The 14,882-nt window shown below is 45.7% G+C and overlaps 1 long non-coding RNA gene across 3 annotated transcripts; it reads left to right on the top strand.

The window, feature by feature from the left end:
• LOC118153709 (uncharacterized) lies at nucleotides 1-13,387 on the top strand. Of its 3 annotated transcripts, none has more exons than XR_013525992.1 (5): nucleotides 1-319; nucleotides 2,887-2,944; nucleotides 6,089-6,213; nucleotides 6,532-6,808; nucleotides 11,739-13,387. It is a non-coding gene; the product is annotated as an uncharacterized LOC118153709 (long non-coding RNA). The 3 variants fall into 3 exon arrangements; XR_004743173.3 differs by having other exon boundaries at nucleotides 6,549-6,808; nucleotides 8,429-13,387; XR_004743172.3 differs by having other exon boundaries at nucleotides 6,549-6,808.
• Nucleotides 13,388-14,882: the final 1,495 nt, after the last annotated feature.

Below are 14,882 nucleotides of genomic sequence, written 5' to 3' on the forward strand. Positions count from 1 at the left end.
AGCCTCAGTAGTGCAGGACCAAATACCAGGAGGCAAAGTGACCACAGCATACTCTGATTTGCCTAAAAGGCAAATAACATTGTCTCTACTGGCTGGAAGGGCACTCAAGCCAGAGGTGACATTGTCTGTGGTGTGATTTATCCCCAAGTCACCAGCGGGGCTGGATTTGAGTCAGACCACCTGTGTCTGGTGCTATCTCTTCCCACTTGGGAGAGGTGTTTGGCCTGTCTCAGGGTCCTCGTCTGTGAAATGGGCTCTGACTCCTGCCTTGTGGTGTGATGTGAGGTTTGGGTCCAGTGCTGACACAAGCTGGTGCCTGGTAAGTGTTCTTCACTTCCCTCCTCTTTGTCAACTCGTTTGCTGTGCAGCACACGTCTTTGAGCACAAGTCTTTGAAACGAGTACATTGATAACTATAGACCTTTGCACCTTGTCTACATGAGAATTGAACTGGTGGATTCTTTTCTTGGCTTTCCCTGACACCTGTGGAATGGTATGCACTGGAGAGAATATCGTTTAGATCTACACATGGGCACACATGGGCACGTGCGTGACTGCAGGGTCAATACAGGCTAGCTCTGATTTTTGCCATCTTTCAGATATGTGTACAGATTAGATGTCAGTTATATAATTTGGTTTAAATTATTTGCGATCAGCTTTATGCTGTAGAATCTGGGAGCCACTAATGGTACTTGTCTTACGTGTTCCACAAATTAGTTTGTAGGTCAGGGTAAACAGTGACTCAATACCTGCTTGTCTCAGGTGGGCATTAGGTAAGTTTCTTTATAGCACTGTCATTAGTATCTCCTCCACGTGGGAGGTTCATTTTAGACACCATGGTTTGGCTTGTGTGGGTGAGATGGGGAATAACATTATATCTCCTTAGTCGTCAATGCCAGAATGGGTCACTATCAATAAAACGCGACTCCTGGGTGGCCAACTAAGCTTAAATAGGTGTCAGCCACACTCTGCCCACCACCCTACTCTTGGGCCCTGGCAACTCTCATTCCAACAGCCTCATAAAGCTGCAGCAGGGGACAAACAAGGTCTAATTGGCACTTTGGGTTTCACAGTGAATTGGTTGTGTTAGATACGGCTGCCAATAAAAATTCAGATTAAACATTCTGCAGCCATCTGTATGAAGCCTTAATGTTCCTGCCAAATATACTCATGGATCTAAAGATAAGCTATCTGATCCAGTGGCCTTGGCCATCTTAATTTACTTAATTATACAGTTGAACTCATTGTCAGACATGGGTGCAGTGATGAGAAGCCTGCCATGGAGTGATTCACATTTTGCTCATGAGTTGGGTAATAAGTGGTTCTGTACTGTGAGTTTGGGGTCTACAGAGCCTGGTTACAACAGGCAGGTGTCTTCATCTTATGAAATGGTCAGTATCATGCTCCCTCTTTCCTTAAGTGTTGTATAACTCAAAAGCTACCTCTCCGTAGAATACTTGGAGTTAATTGAATTGCTGTGTTGTAGTCGGCTCTACTGCCATAACAAAGTACCACACACTGGGAGTTTTAACAACAGGAATTATTTCCTACAGTTCTGGAGGCTGGAAGTCTGATCAAGATGTTGATGGGACTGGCTCTCCTCAGGCCTCTCTCCTTGGCTTACAGATAGTGTCTTCTCTCTATGCCTCTTTATGTCACCTTTCCTCTGTGTGTGTGTCTTAATCTCCTCTCCTTAGAAGTACACCAGGCCACCCTAAGGACTTCATTTTAATGCAACCCACTCTTTTAAGGCCCCATCTCCCAATACAGTCACATTCTGAGGCTCTGAAAGTTAGGACTTTAATGTATAAACTTTTTGGGGGACACAGTTCAGCCCATAGCACTCTGCTTAATCCATCCCAGCACTATATTTCAACCATGCAGAAAACCTTTTAGAATCTATTATTTAAACACACACTAAGGCTACTGCCCCCATATGTGGTTTCTGATGGGTCCTGTAGTTGGCTTGTCCTGGGGTTAGGAAGAGATGAATTCTGCCAAGATCCCAGAGAAAGGGATACCTGAGTGGGTAGGCCACACCCGTGCTAAAGTCGATGTGTGTCCAACCTCAGCATTTATACGAATAATTGGGAAATGTGTTAAAGCACAGACTCCTGGGACACCCCATGGCTTAGTGCATCAGAAGCTCTAGGGAAGGGTTCTAAAATTTTCATTTTCAGCAAGTGCTCAGATGCTGTGATGTGGGTCCACTACCAGTAATTTATGCCAAAAAAACCAGAAGAAGCCATGGCCAAGAAGGTCTTAAACAAGGGAAAGCAAGTGGGTTCTCTCCTCCTCAGGCACTGGCTTCACAGCTGAATGCTTTGTAACTATCGTTAGGAAAAAAGGACAACATGAGGGAGTTGTGGTAGATGCCAGACACTGAGCAGAGTTCAGCGCTGGCCCTTCAGCACCTGCCATGACAGCACAGACTCATCGGACTGTCAATTACCTACAGGTGGAGCATCCTTCTGTCTCAGTGGACGGTGAGCTTCGGTTTACTCTCTCCATGTTTGAGAGATTACAGGGGCTCCGCACTCTGACAGCGAAAGGAACATGGAGCAAACCCCACCCAGGGCTTTCCCTCAGAGGTCTGCTCTGCTCCATATTTGCTTGAAGATAAGACTTTGGGAAAATCTCATCCCCCACTGAACTTGAGGGTCCCTGGGTGTTTATCTCCAGGTGTAGCTAATATCATGAACGGAATTACAGCTGACCCTTTAACAACACGGGTTTGAACTTTGAAGGTCCACTGACATGCAGTTTTTTTCACACAAATGTGGATAACAGAGAGACAATGGTATTCAAAATTGTCTACTGTTTTCTAGAATTGAAGGGTGAGTTAGGAAGAGAATTGATTAGTGCCCTTTCTGTGTAATCTGACTAGAAACACCGGAAAGCTGTAAAATGAGGTGCTCTGCTATCCGTGGAAACTTATCACCAAGGTAAGGAGAAAACCTAGTGACTCCAGGTTCACCTCCCCCACTGGTGACTCCAGGTTCACATCCTGCACCAGAGACACCAGGTTCATTTTCCCCACTGGTGACTCCAGGTCTGCTTTCTCTCTGGAGACACCAGGCTTACCTTCCTGACCAGTGACACCAGGTCCACCTTCCCCACCAGTGACTCCAGGTCCACCTTCCCCACCAGTGACTCCGGGTCCACTTTCTGCATCAGACACACCAGGATCACCTTCCCAACCAGTGTCCACCTTCCACATGAGTGACTCCAGGCTCACCTTCCCACCAATGGCATCAGTGACATACTGCTCCACTCCCCACTGTGACACTTCTGATCCCTTACTTGCCAGTGTCACAAGCTTCCCTTTTCCAGAAGGGAAATCCAGGCCTTCCTTCCCCACTGCAGTGAGAGGGCAGAGACCCCAGGAAGCCCCTCCCATTACTACTTCCCTAAGCTCCCCTTAGAGACCCTGCTAAGTGATAGCCCCTCTCACAGAAGTGTCCCAGCCAGTTGACCGAAATTCATCTATCCTTCCCATGAATGACTCTGACTCTAGAAGAGAGAATATTGTGAGCCAGACAGTTCTGTTCAAGCCATCCCCATTTCCTGGTGCTGTATGTTTAGTCTAGCATGTGGGGGGAAGTTATTTATCAGAGGATGGTGCAGGTGGCTCAGTCTTTGGACCTTGAGTGAGCTGCTGAGGAAATTGTCAATCAGGGCCTGGCCATCTGCAGGGCCACATTGTCCCTCGTGTTTCTACTACACCAAAAGATGCTGGCAAGCCTCAGAATTCCTGAGGATAATGTGAAGCCCCCACCCTGGAGCTCCAGAGACAGCAGGCCTAGAGAGAGGCTGGAGATTATGCATTTCTAGCCAGTTCCAGGAGATGGGGATGCTGCCAGTCAAGACAACATGCTGAGAACCACAGAGCAGCACAAATGCCAAGGTCTTTGAGCTTCCCCACTTCCCCTGGGGGTGAGTGATGTCTTAGTCTTTCCCATCCACATTGCAGCAGGGTTTGGACAACAGCCCAGGGGACTAGTAGCAAAGGCCTGGTTTGCAGGGGGTCAGTAGGGGTTTTGATTATTCTCAGATTCCTCCCACTTGGATCACATATCCTTTTATATGCCTTGCTCAGGGCTGGCAACTGCTAGACACAGCACTGCCCTTCTTCCCAGGGCCGTAGGAGCTGCCATCCAGGAGCAAAAGAACCCCAGGCTGGTGTCAGTGGACCTTAATGTCCTCAACTCTTAAATAAGAGGGTTGGGCTTGAAAATCTCTGATGGTCCTTCCTTCCAGATCCTGAGCTAAGCAAATGCTGTGTCATGTTCTCCTTCAGATTCCATCAACCCATGTCTAGTTACTCATTGCCATACAAAATTACCTCAAAACTTAGTGACTAAAACAATGATATGTTATGATGTTTCTTGATTCTTCAGTCAGAAATTTAGACTGGATACAGCTGGACTGCCTCATTTCACTTCCATATTATGGATATCTCCCATATGTTACAACTGGGATAATGAAAACTGAGAATCTCTCTCTCCATCTGTCTCTCTTCACATGGTCTTTCCATGTGGTGGCTTGGGCTTCCTCACAACATGGCAGTCTTAGGATAGTCAAATTTATCCATGGATGCTTGAAGTGCCAAGAGACATTGTCCTGAGTGGAAACTGAAAGCCTTCCTAAGATATAGACTCTGAAGTCTCAGAGCATTATTTACATCACATTCTATGGGCCAAGCAATTCAGAAAGGTGGGTGACTAGATTCCCACCTTTCAATAGAGAAATTCCCATCTATCAATAGAGAAATTGCAGAGTATGGTCATGTTTAATCTACCACAATCCACCTCTGAGTCAACCTGTAGCCGAGGTGGATAGGCCCCCGTATCCTGATGACATCCCACCTCCAGCCTGCTCTGCATCATTGCCTGAAGCCTTTCCTGGGTGTCTCAGGAGCTTGTGCATGTGTGCAGGTGACCCAGAAGTGCCAGCTGTGTAATTCAACAAAGGCATCAATGGCATCCTCAGCCAAGGGGTAACAAGAGGGAGTAGATAACCTCAGGATCCTATCTTATGTCAGGATGATTTGGGGCAAAGTGTAGGTCACAACTTGGAAGATCCACTGGGGACTGAGCCCAGTTGCCCCAGCAGCGACCTCTTCCTGAGTACACCCTTTGGGGCCTCCTCTCCATTCCTGTCTTGCATTTCCTCTCCCTGCTTGGGCCTCCCAGATCACCACCCAAGTAAACCACCTCCTCTTGAGTCCTTGTTGCAGCATCTGCTTTGGGGGACACATAAATAAAGATGAAAGTTTGGTCTGGGGATCTGGAGAAGGCATGTAGCCAGTGTCCAATAAGTGTTAGCAGTTGTTACTATCACTGCATTCTGGAAATGCCTTATATCATATCATGGTTAGTTTTATAACCCAGTTGTAGAAGATTCCAAAGAAATGTAAGGACCTGATTCCTAGACAGATTTTTATACTGAAACTGTGCTTGTACCTGTCTAATGCTTAGCCCTCCAAGATCTGAGAGACTTCACCTTCCTTGTGTAAACCACCTGGCCACCTGTCGCTGTGAATCACCGTCCCACGGCTTGTGTGGAATGTGGTTAATGTCATGGCACCATGACGACAGCACTTCTCAGGCTCGCTCAGTGGAAGAGCCCTTGAGGTGGAACACTGGCAGACTCACGGTCAGCATGGCGGCCTCCCCAGTTAGTGGCCACAATGTCTTTCCGTGGTTTCTTTTTCCTAGGAGAGGTACATAGATATACTATATCCTTGTTGTTGCAGAGCTAGCTTTTATTGAGTGCTTGCTTATCAGACAGCTAAAGTGCTGAAGGCCTTCATGAAGATTATCTCCTAATTTTTACAATGCCTCCCTGACATTTAATAGAAGAGGAAAACAAGGCTTAGGGAAGCCAAATACATTGCTTACTGGATTCAATTTTCCAGCACAACCTCCTTCTCCTGATTCTGTTCCCACAACCTTTGGTTCCCACTGACGTCTAACACACATTCACATTTGCACACATATACACATCCTCAGTTTCTCTCTTACATCCCTTTAGACACTAAGAAGGGAGTTTTTGGCTCACAATGGTTTTGCTCTGAATTATTCCAGCTTTCATTCTTAAGCCATGCTGCTCGATTTTGGAGATGTTATACCAGAATTCAGTGGAACGTGGGGGCAAGGAAATATCAGAAGGACAGTGAGAAGTGCCATCCCAGCAGAGTACCAAGGAAAGGGTGAGCAAGTGGTCTGCCCTGGTGTGGGCTAGAAGGGGGTTCATCATCCGTGGGGGATTTTAAAACAATAATAATACCAAGTACCAATGAGCCCGCTCTTTGTCACTGCACACTAGGAATTCCCCACAATGTCAATCATGACATACTGTTTTCCCCTAAAATCATTTCTGGTGAGAGTTCTGAAGAATTGCTGCAGTTACTAGAGCTTCAGTGATAGGTACATAAGCTTCAAGTGAGCATGAATTCATTACTGATCCTTTAATAAACACCATGTCAGTTCAGAGAACTCCCAGCAATACGGTCACCTCTGACACACAGGGACTGAACTTCCACAGGCACATCTCGAGAGACCTTTGTCAGGGCCCTGGATCATTCAGACTCACTTCAGGCACTGTGGGGTCCTCAGCCCTGAGGAGCTACACATTCCTGTTCCTGCATGGAAGCAGCAGGTATGACCTACGCAGCAACCATGCAGTGAAGGTACAGAAGAGAGACAATGGAGTTCCTTCAGTGTGACCACTTGGAATCTGCATTTGTGTTTAAAATCCCAGACAGTGACTTAAGGTTAGAACTTCGAGGTGCACCATTTTATTTGGTAAGTTCGGATTTTAGTTTATGCATATTTATTTCATGTCATAATTATGACTGACAATAATTTCGTCTTATAGAAGAGAGGAGTGTTGGCAATTTTCTGCTCAGGTGTCAGGTATGCCAGGTCTGCCTGCTACATCACACTATAACTGGGGCAGAAATTCAGGCCCTTGTTGGGTTTTGTTTTTGCATACAGTTGTCCTTCACCTGAAAAGCAGATGATATATTACACATACTCTTACGTTCTCTCTTGCTGAGATGCAGATGTCCCTTGTGTGCGTTCTCTCTTGCTGAGATGCAGGTGTCCCTTGTGTGTTGTTAAACTCTCACAGCATATGCGTTATGGAAAGTGTACATCCTGGTCAAGCCCATAGGAAAGGCATTAACCCATTGACACTTCTGAAATCTTCTGTCCCTGTGGTTCTAGAAATACAAGAATGACTGCTTGAAAATCTCTAGCCTGGCATCTCCAAGCCCCTGGGAGTTCCTCTGTGCTGGAGACCACAGTCCTCCACAGGACACTCCTCTATGGCCAGCACCATACCCTCTTCCTGCTGAAGCAATGCTGCTGAAGTCTCTAGCTGAGCCCACCCCAGGGCCTGCCCTCAGCCAGGGTCTACCCTATCCTTGAGCTGCTTCCATCCAATGGCTGGTTTAGGAGGTGGTGCATGAAGGTCTAGCCTGGTACATTAGGACAAGCCTGAAGTGCCCCCGGCTGAGCCTTTTCTTGGGCCTCCACAGTTCAAATTCTCTTGCTGCCCAGTCTTGCCTCTTTACTCTCTATGGGGATTGACCCTGGGGGCACCCCTAGTCTACTGCCTATATACAAGTCAGGGGCTGTTCCTGGGAACTCTGTTATGACACATGCCTCCTCCCTAAACCCACACATTATATGAATTTGGCTTTCTGGCCAGTGCCTTCTTCCACAAATGCACCTGTACGTCCCCATCTGGGTCCCTGTAGCAATCATTGCTGTGCATTAAATATGTCCTTCTGGGTTTGTGGGAGGCTTTTGCTCCTGGCCCTTGTGTATAATAAGCTAGGGACACATATGACATGTGTCAGTTCCAAGCGGACTGTTGGTTACAGCAGCATCATACTGAACATCTGACTGATACAGCTCCTTGGGGTTAGAACCTCCTTCCCTGCATTTTCCGGCCATTTTTAACTCCAAGGTCTGGACAAAATGCGGCCATCTCTATAGACCTCTGAATCCAGCAGGGATCCCATGTTCATCTTTGTTCTCTTGAAGTCCGTCTTCAGGACAGGAAGTGCATCTTAATGACCCTCCATCCCTCACAAGGCCTTGGTCTGAATATAGAGGTAATGCTTGCTGAGAGGACAGGGGGCTCATCAGGACCTGAGCGAGGTGCCCAGGATAAATGATGAATAGGCACATGTGACGTCAGTTTGTCAATAGGAGAGCAATTCCTGATATGGGTGCTAAACATCACATGTCGCATTCCTTTCATCAGCCATAGAGCAAAATCCCTGGACTCTCACTCACCCGCTGAACACCCCACATTCTTAGAGAAAAGAATGATTTAAGTGGGTCTGCAGTATTCTGTAACATATTGTTCTTGGCACCATATCTTTAATACTGATATCGGGTGTTTGCTCCCAGTTACTTCTGCAGGCTCATGTATTGAGCAAATATCAGTATCCTGGAGCCCAAATACTGCTGAAAGCAACTGAAAATATGACAGTGAGTACCATCAATATCAGCCCTAATCAACTTCCAGTTGTATCCAGAATACCAATACTATCATTTCAGCAGCTCTGCATGGGTCTCGAAGGGCAAGTCTGCTATCCCTGCCTTCTGCAGAGGCTCAGGGAGGCTGACCACCTGCAGAGAAACCACAGCTGGAGTGGGGCACCCGCTGGGGGATCCTCACAGAGCAGCGTCCTGCTGTGGGGTAACCGCCCTCTCCTGCCGCTATTCTGCCTTTGCCCTTACTAGTCCTGTTGTCTGACACACTTGACTTTCCTTTGTAATATTTTGAGGAGGACCCTGAGGGTTTCCCTCTTCATTCTGTTCCTGAATTATTTTCCCCCAATTATTTCAGATTATGTATTTGCTTTTAATTATCTTTATGTTGATCATTTATCCTAAAACTCTGTTATATCCATTTATTTTAGCCTTGGTATTTTGATAACACCATTTAAGCCTCAGCTGTGTGGCCAGTTAAATGAGATGAGTCATATCAAACAAGCACATGCTGATTTGTAGGTCTGCCTTCTCACCGACCTGTGGTGGGGCGAGAATAGGGTTCCTGATCTGCGCAGCAGTGCACAAGCAATCTGCCACCCAGGCAGCTTCTGTGACTTCACGAGCAATGACATTTCTGAGACTGATGATGCTTCCTTGACCTAGACATCCTCCTTCACAGTACCTACTTCAGGGGTGACTACTGCTGAGTACAGGAGCTGGGGGCTAGGGGAGATCCCACAGGCAAAGAAGAGAGACAAGTGCAGTCCCAAGAGATTCAGAATGCTCACCCCACAGCCAATCAACACCAGTTCTGGTTGGGAAATCAATGCATCTGTACCCTGAGTTGCATTGGATCCTGGAGAACCAGAGCTCTGCATGATTTCTACTCTCCAGCCAGGGTATTACAGCCAGAACTTGTAATACTAAAAATGGCATTCTCTAAACTCCCTTGCAGTTAGATTCTGGGCCTGATTTTATTCCATTTTGACTAGGTGCATGTGTTTTCCATTTACAAGGTAGTGCGGCTGTGCTTCGCTGTGTCTGCTGTTTCCATTGTTAAGCACAGAGGAGAGGTCCTGGTTTTCTGCAGCACTTTTAGCAAGAGGTCCCGATTTCTGGGCAGTGCCTCCATAAGTGTCAAGAGCAGGGCTTGGTGCAGCCATTTTGCTGGTGAGCACATAGCAGATACATAGTTCTGGGGCCTTTTTTTGATTCCTAGCTCCTAAGTTAAGGTATTCCTGAAGCACTTGGTTGTGGTTGATTTTCCAATTTCCTAATTGTAATAAAGGTGGGTGATCTGAGAGCCAGAGGAGGCCCAGCATCCTTTCTCCCCAACCATTATCCAACTTCCTGCTCAAAGCAGCTGTAGGACACCATGGGTGGAGTTATCTGGCACATCCACTGAGCTGCCTAGAGTAGCTCTATGCACATTGGAATGTGAGATTGACTTGGGGAGGTGGCAAAATGTTATGGAAAATATTAGTAAAATTTATAGTTTATAATCTCAAACCTTTTGGAAGGCCAAAGGTTTTATTGGGGCAGGCCAAAGGCAGCTGTCGGGTCCATCACTAGGGAAGAGATAGGGATGATAAGAAGCTTTCCCAGCTGAAGTCTGCTTACTCCACATCCCTTTGTCTCTGCTGTTTAATCACATAAACTTTGTGCTGGATGGTCTTCTCAGGGGGAGATCAAAAGGGAATTACCTGTTAATAGAGTTTACTCTGGGCCCAGAACCTAAAGCTTTTATCATTCATAAAACCTCTCTGTCAATCGTGTTAATTATCCACAAGTGTGTTGACTTAGAACCTCTCTTATGAATAAATGTGTGGATGGACAGAGGGTCTTGGTCAATCCTACTTAGAACCTCTCTTATGAATAAATGTGTGGATGGACAGAGGGTCTTGGTCAATCCTACTTAGAACCTCTCTTATGAATAAATGTGTGGATGGACAGAGGGTCTTGGTCAATCCTACTTAGAACCTCTCTTATGAATAAATGTGTGGATGGACAGAGGGTCTTGGTCAATCCTACTTAGACCCTCTGTTAGGAATAAATGTGTGGCTGGACAGAGCGTCTTGGTCAATTGGTTGCATTTCACCCTCTGAAAGCAGCCAACAGCCATCCCTAGCCCACTTGTACCACCGTTATGGTGTAAGTATGCATTTATTCATCTGTCGTTGAGTCAAGGTCTGTAGGCCAGACTTCCGCAGGTGGTGGGTAATGTCTCAGTGGAACACATCTTGAGTGAATAAACGATGCATTTATCTGGAGGACTCTTCAAAAGAGGCACATATCTCATGAGTTGGTAAGTCTCTATGCACAAGTCACAATAAATTGGAAGCACTAGTCTTGGGAATGTTCTTTATTATTAATAATAGGAATGTCTTCATTGGCTTTTAAAAAACTTTTGGAAGGTGAGTATTAGGTGGAATCAGATTTGCTGTCCTGTCCCTGAAATTTGGCCTTTCTTTCTCCTTTCTCTCCTCTATATTAGATTATTTTCTAACTAGAGCACAAGGGCACCCCATGGATTTAATTACTTGGAACCATATTTCCTTTCATTAAAGGGATTTACTTTAAGTCCTAAACAAGTTTGACATTTAGCCTGTGTACTTTAAATAACAAGTGATTTTCTGTGTTCTCCAAGGTTACTACAATAAACATGTTATCTGCAGGTTTTAAGTGTAAAAGGTTAACATAATCTCTATGCACCCCTTGCTTCCCAAGGAAATATTTTTGCATACACAATTATACACAGATATACAAAGTATAGGCTTTGTTTTACTTTATCTTTACACAAGATAAAGTAAAACAAAGCTTACTATTTAGAAAGCTTACTATTCTGTAACATTTAGTACATCCTGAACATCTTTGCTTAGCAGGACAGACAATGAAAAGCCAGCAGAATAGCAAGGATCTGTTGAGCATTTCTCATGCGCTGTGTGTTAAACTAAGCCCTTAAGTGGATCGACATCTTTGATCTACATAGCAGATAGGAAGTTGGCACTTTCAATATCAAGCCTGCTCTCTTGGAGAAGGTTATGCATGTTAACCCACCTGGCCCCTCCTCCTCACACTCTACTCCCTACTTTCTGGAGAGAGTCTGTTTTTCAGGGCTTTCTTTTGGCTTTAAGAATATTGCCCACAATGACTAAAAGTAAGCCTTCTCTTTTCCAAGACTTGTGTTTCCTATGCTATGATCCTGTTTTACCACACTCCTTAGCACTTCCTGAATGACGTAGTGAACCAGAGCATCTTTGTCTTGTTCCTGCGAGGCCTGGACCAGCTGCCCCAGATGAAGCCCAGCCTCAGGGCGAAGCTGCCCAACAAGCTTCCAACTCAGAGGAAGCCACAGCTTGAGTTGCCATTGATGTTGCCATTGGCCCAGGGGTGAGTTAGTACCACCTAACATCCCCTCAAGAGGAGACCCAGCCTCCTGCATGAGAATGGAGTAATCCTGGGAGATGGTATCTCCCTGAACATAGACGGGACCTGGCAGTGAGGTCCACAGTGCCTGACCCCTGTGAGCCAGTGCCTCCAGAACCTGAGACTTCAAGTCATTGCCCACTGGGGGATGGACTGAAGCACATCTCAAAATTCAACCAGATTTCCAGCTGGAGGTCAGGGGAATCTAGAAACATTAACTGCCTCCCCCATTAAACAGATGCATTTATTTTTGCATTTATTGAATTAATTTACAAAATGATGCTCTCTTGAGGGAAGCATTCCCTGGAGCTTGCAAATACCAACGAATACCATGTAGTTAGTATGCATTCAACAGAAGCAGTCATGTCAGGGTTATATTAGCACCAACCAAAGAATACAAACATCCAGACTTTTGAATTCTCCAACCTCGAAAACCTCTGTGATTTTCTGTCTTTTAGGACTCATCTAGATAGGAAAATTCCTGCCAGAAGTTTCTGTGCAGCACATTCCTGAACTTCCTTCAATAGTTTAACGTCTTTCTGAGGTTTCTGGTGTCAGTCCTTAGGGCCGACTGTTACCACCTTGAATCCAAGGGGACTGTTTTGGAGGAGAGGATGGGGGACCTAGTTGCATCTTCCTCGTAGTGGGACCAGTTAGTCTAATGTGTTTTTTCAGTCTTCTATATGGGAGAAGCACCTGTGGAGCCCAGTATTCAGGTGTTTCTGAAACTGCTCCCTGTGAATGAGGGCATCTGCCCGCCTCCAGTGTCCCAATCCTGCCTACTCCCTCTCTCCTCTTCTGATGAGATCTTTCAGCAAATCAAGGCTGGGGCTTGACAAGCAACTTCCCAGTCATCACCAACTCTCTGTATTTTAAGGTCTCCATCCACACTGCTTGCCCTGAAAGGAAAAGAAGCTACGCACTTACCCAATGAATCTAGAAAGAACCTGTTACTCTGCTCTTGTGCTATCTGGGTAAAACTGATCAAACAGCACATTTTTCTGAGGCTAGGTTTGCTTCCTTTCTTCCTTTTCTGTTATTGAAAAAGTTTGGTGTGGTTTCTGTTTCTACTTACTTTTAAATTTTTTAAATTATTGACACATAACTGTACATACTTATGGGGTACAATGAAATTTTTTTTGAGATGGGGTGGCACTCTGTCACCTAGACTGGAATGGTGGCATGATTACGGCTTGCTGCAGCCACTAATTCCCAGGCTCAGGTCATCTTCCCACCTCAGCCTCCTGAGTAGCTGGGACTATAGGTGCACGCCATTATGCGTCACTAATTTTCATATTTTTCATAGAAACAGGGTTTCACATGTTGCCCAGCCTGGTCTTGAACTCCTGGACTCAAACTATCCACCTGCCTTGGTGTCCCAAAGTGCTGGGATTACAAGCATGAGCCACCGCACCCATTCTGACGCTTTAGTATATGTGCGCATTGTAGAATAATTAAATCAAGCATATTAGTATATCCATCATCTCATATACTTGTCATTTTTTCATGGTGAGAGCATTCAACATCTACTCTTTAAAAGCAATTTTGAAATATATGATACATTATTATAACCAGAGTCATCATGCTGTCCAGTAGATCACTGAAACGTTTCCTCCTGTCTAACTGAAACTTCGCACTCTCTGACCAACATCTCCTTTTCTCCATCCCCTCTTCCTCATTCGTTCCTTAAATTATTTGGACAATAGCAGCTGTTTTGGCCTGAAAATGCCCACAGAAGCATCCGTGCCTCACACCAGCTAGTAGGAATAAGTACAGGAAACCACACAACTGACCATCAGCAGTGGAATGTGTAACTGAGTCATGGTCTGTTCCAACCAAGGAATGATACAAGATGGTGTAAGAAGCTGACGATCTGCAGTGCTCTGAGACAATGTGTATGAGAATCTTGCAAAGTAATTTGAGCCAAAGAAGCTGGACAAAAATGGTACAAATTGTATTATTCTGTTAATACTAGGTATAAAATCCAGTGGACCTAGGCTATGCTGTCAGAACTGAGGACAATGATGGGCCCAGTTGTAACCAGGAAGGGGGACATGGGGGGCTTCTATGTGTGGTGTGGGTGACCCACTGTTCTTGTTGAGAGGCTGGATACATGGACATGCTCAGTTTGTGAAAATTCAACAAACTGTATGTACACTTAGGAAAGGTGCCGCATTTATGTGTGTGTGTATGCATGTGTTTAGATACCTTAAATGTGTATCTATATACCTTAATTTTTTTTTTTTTGACACAGAGTCTTGCTCTGTCACCCAGGCTGGAGTACAGTGGCACAATCTCAACTCCCTATAACCTCCACCTCCCACGCTCACTGCAACCTTCTGCCTTGGTCTCCTGAGTAGCTGGGATTACAGGCACATGCCACCATACCCAGCTAATTTTTGGATTTTTTTTTTTTTTTTTTAGTAGAGATGGAGTTTCACCATGTTGGCCAGGCTGGTCTCGAACTTCTAACCTCAAGTAATCCACCCACCTCGTCCTCCCAAAGTCCTGGGATTACAGGCATGAGCCACTGCGCTCAGCCCTTAAATTTTTTTTTGAGATAGCTTCTTGTTCCGTTGCCCAGGTTGGAGTATAGTGGCGTGATCATAGCTCACTGCAGCCTTGACCTCCTGAGCTCAATCAATCTTCCCACCTCACCGTAAATTTAAACATGAAAAAGAGCAAGGGCAATTCTGCTGTTGGGCATGCAGACATTAAGCTCCACGGGGTCTTGTAAAGGCAGAGCTGTCTTCAGACACCACTGTCCTTGGCTCACGTCCCTTGCTGCCCTGTGCTCTGATCCCTGTGTCCCTTCCCAGAAGATGTGAGTGTTTTGCTGAGGGATAGGAGGGCCTGGCACTTGGTGGAGGCTGCCGGCCCTGGTCCTCAAACTGGGATGGGATCCTTAAGAGCTTTCACTACAGTGTCATGGCTCTGAAGC

The sequence above is a fragment of the Callithrix jacchus genome, chromosome 1, assembly GCF_049354715.1.
Source record: "Callithrix jacchus isolate 240 chromosome 1, calJac240_pri, whole genome shotgun sequence".
Lineage (NCBI taxonomy): Eukaryota > Metazoa > Chordata > Mammalia > Primates > Cebidae > Callithrix > Callithrix jacchus.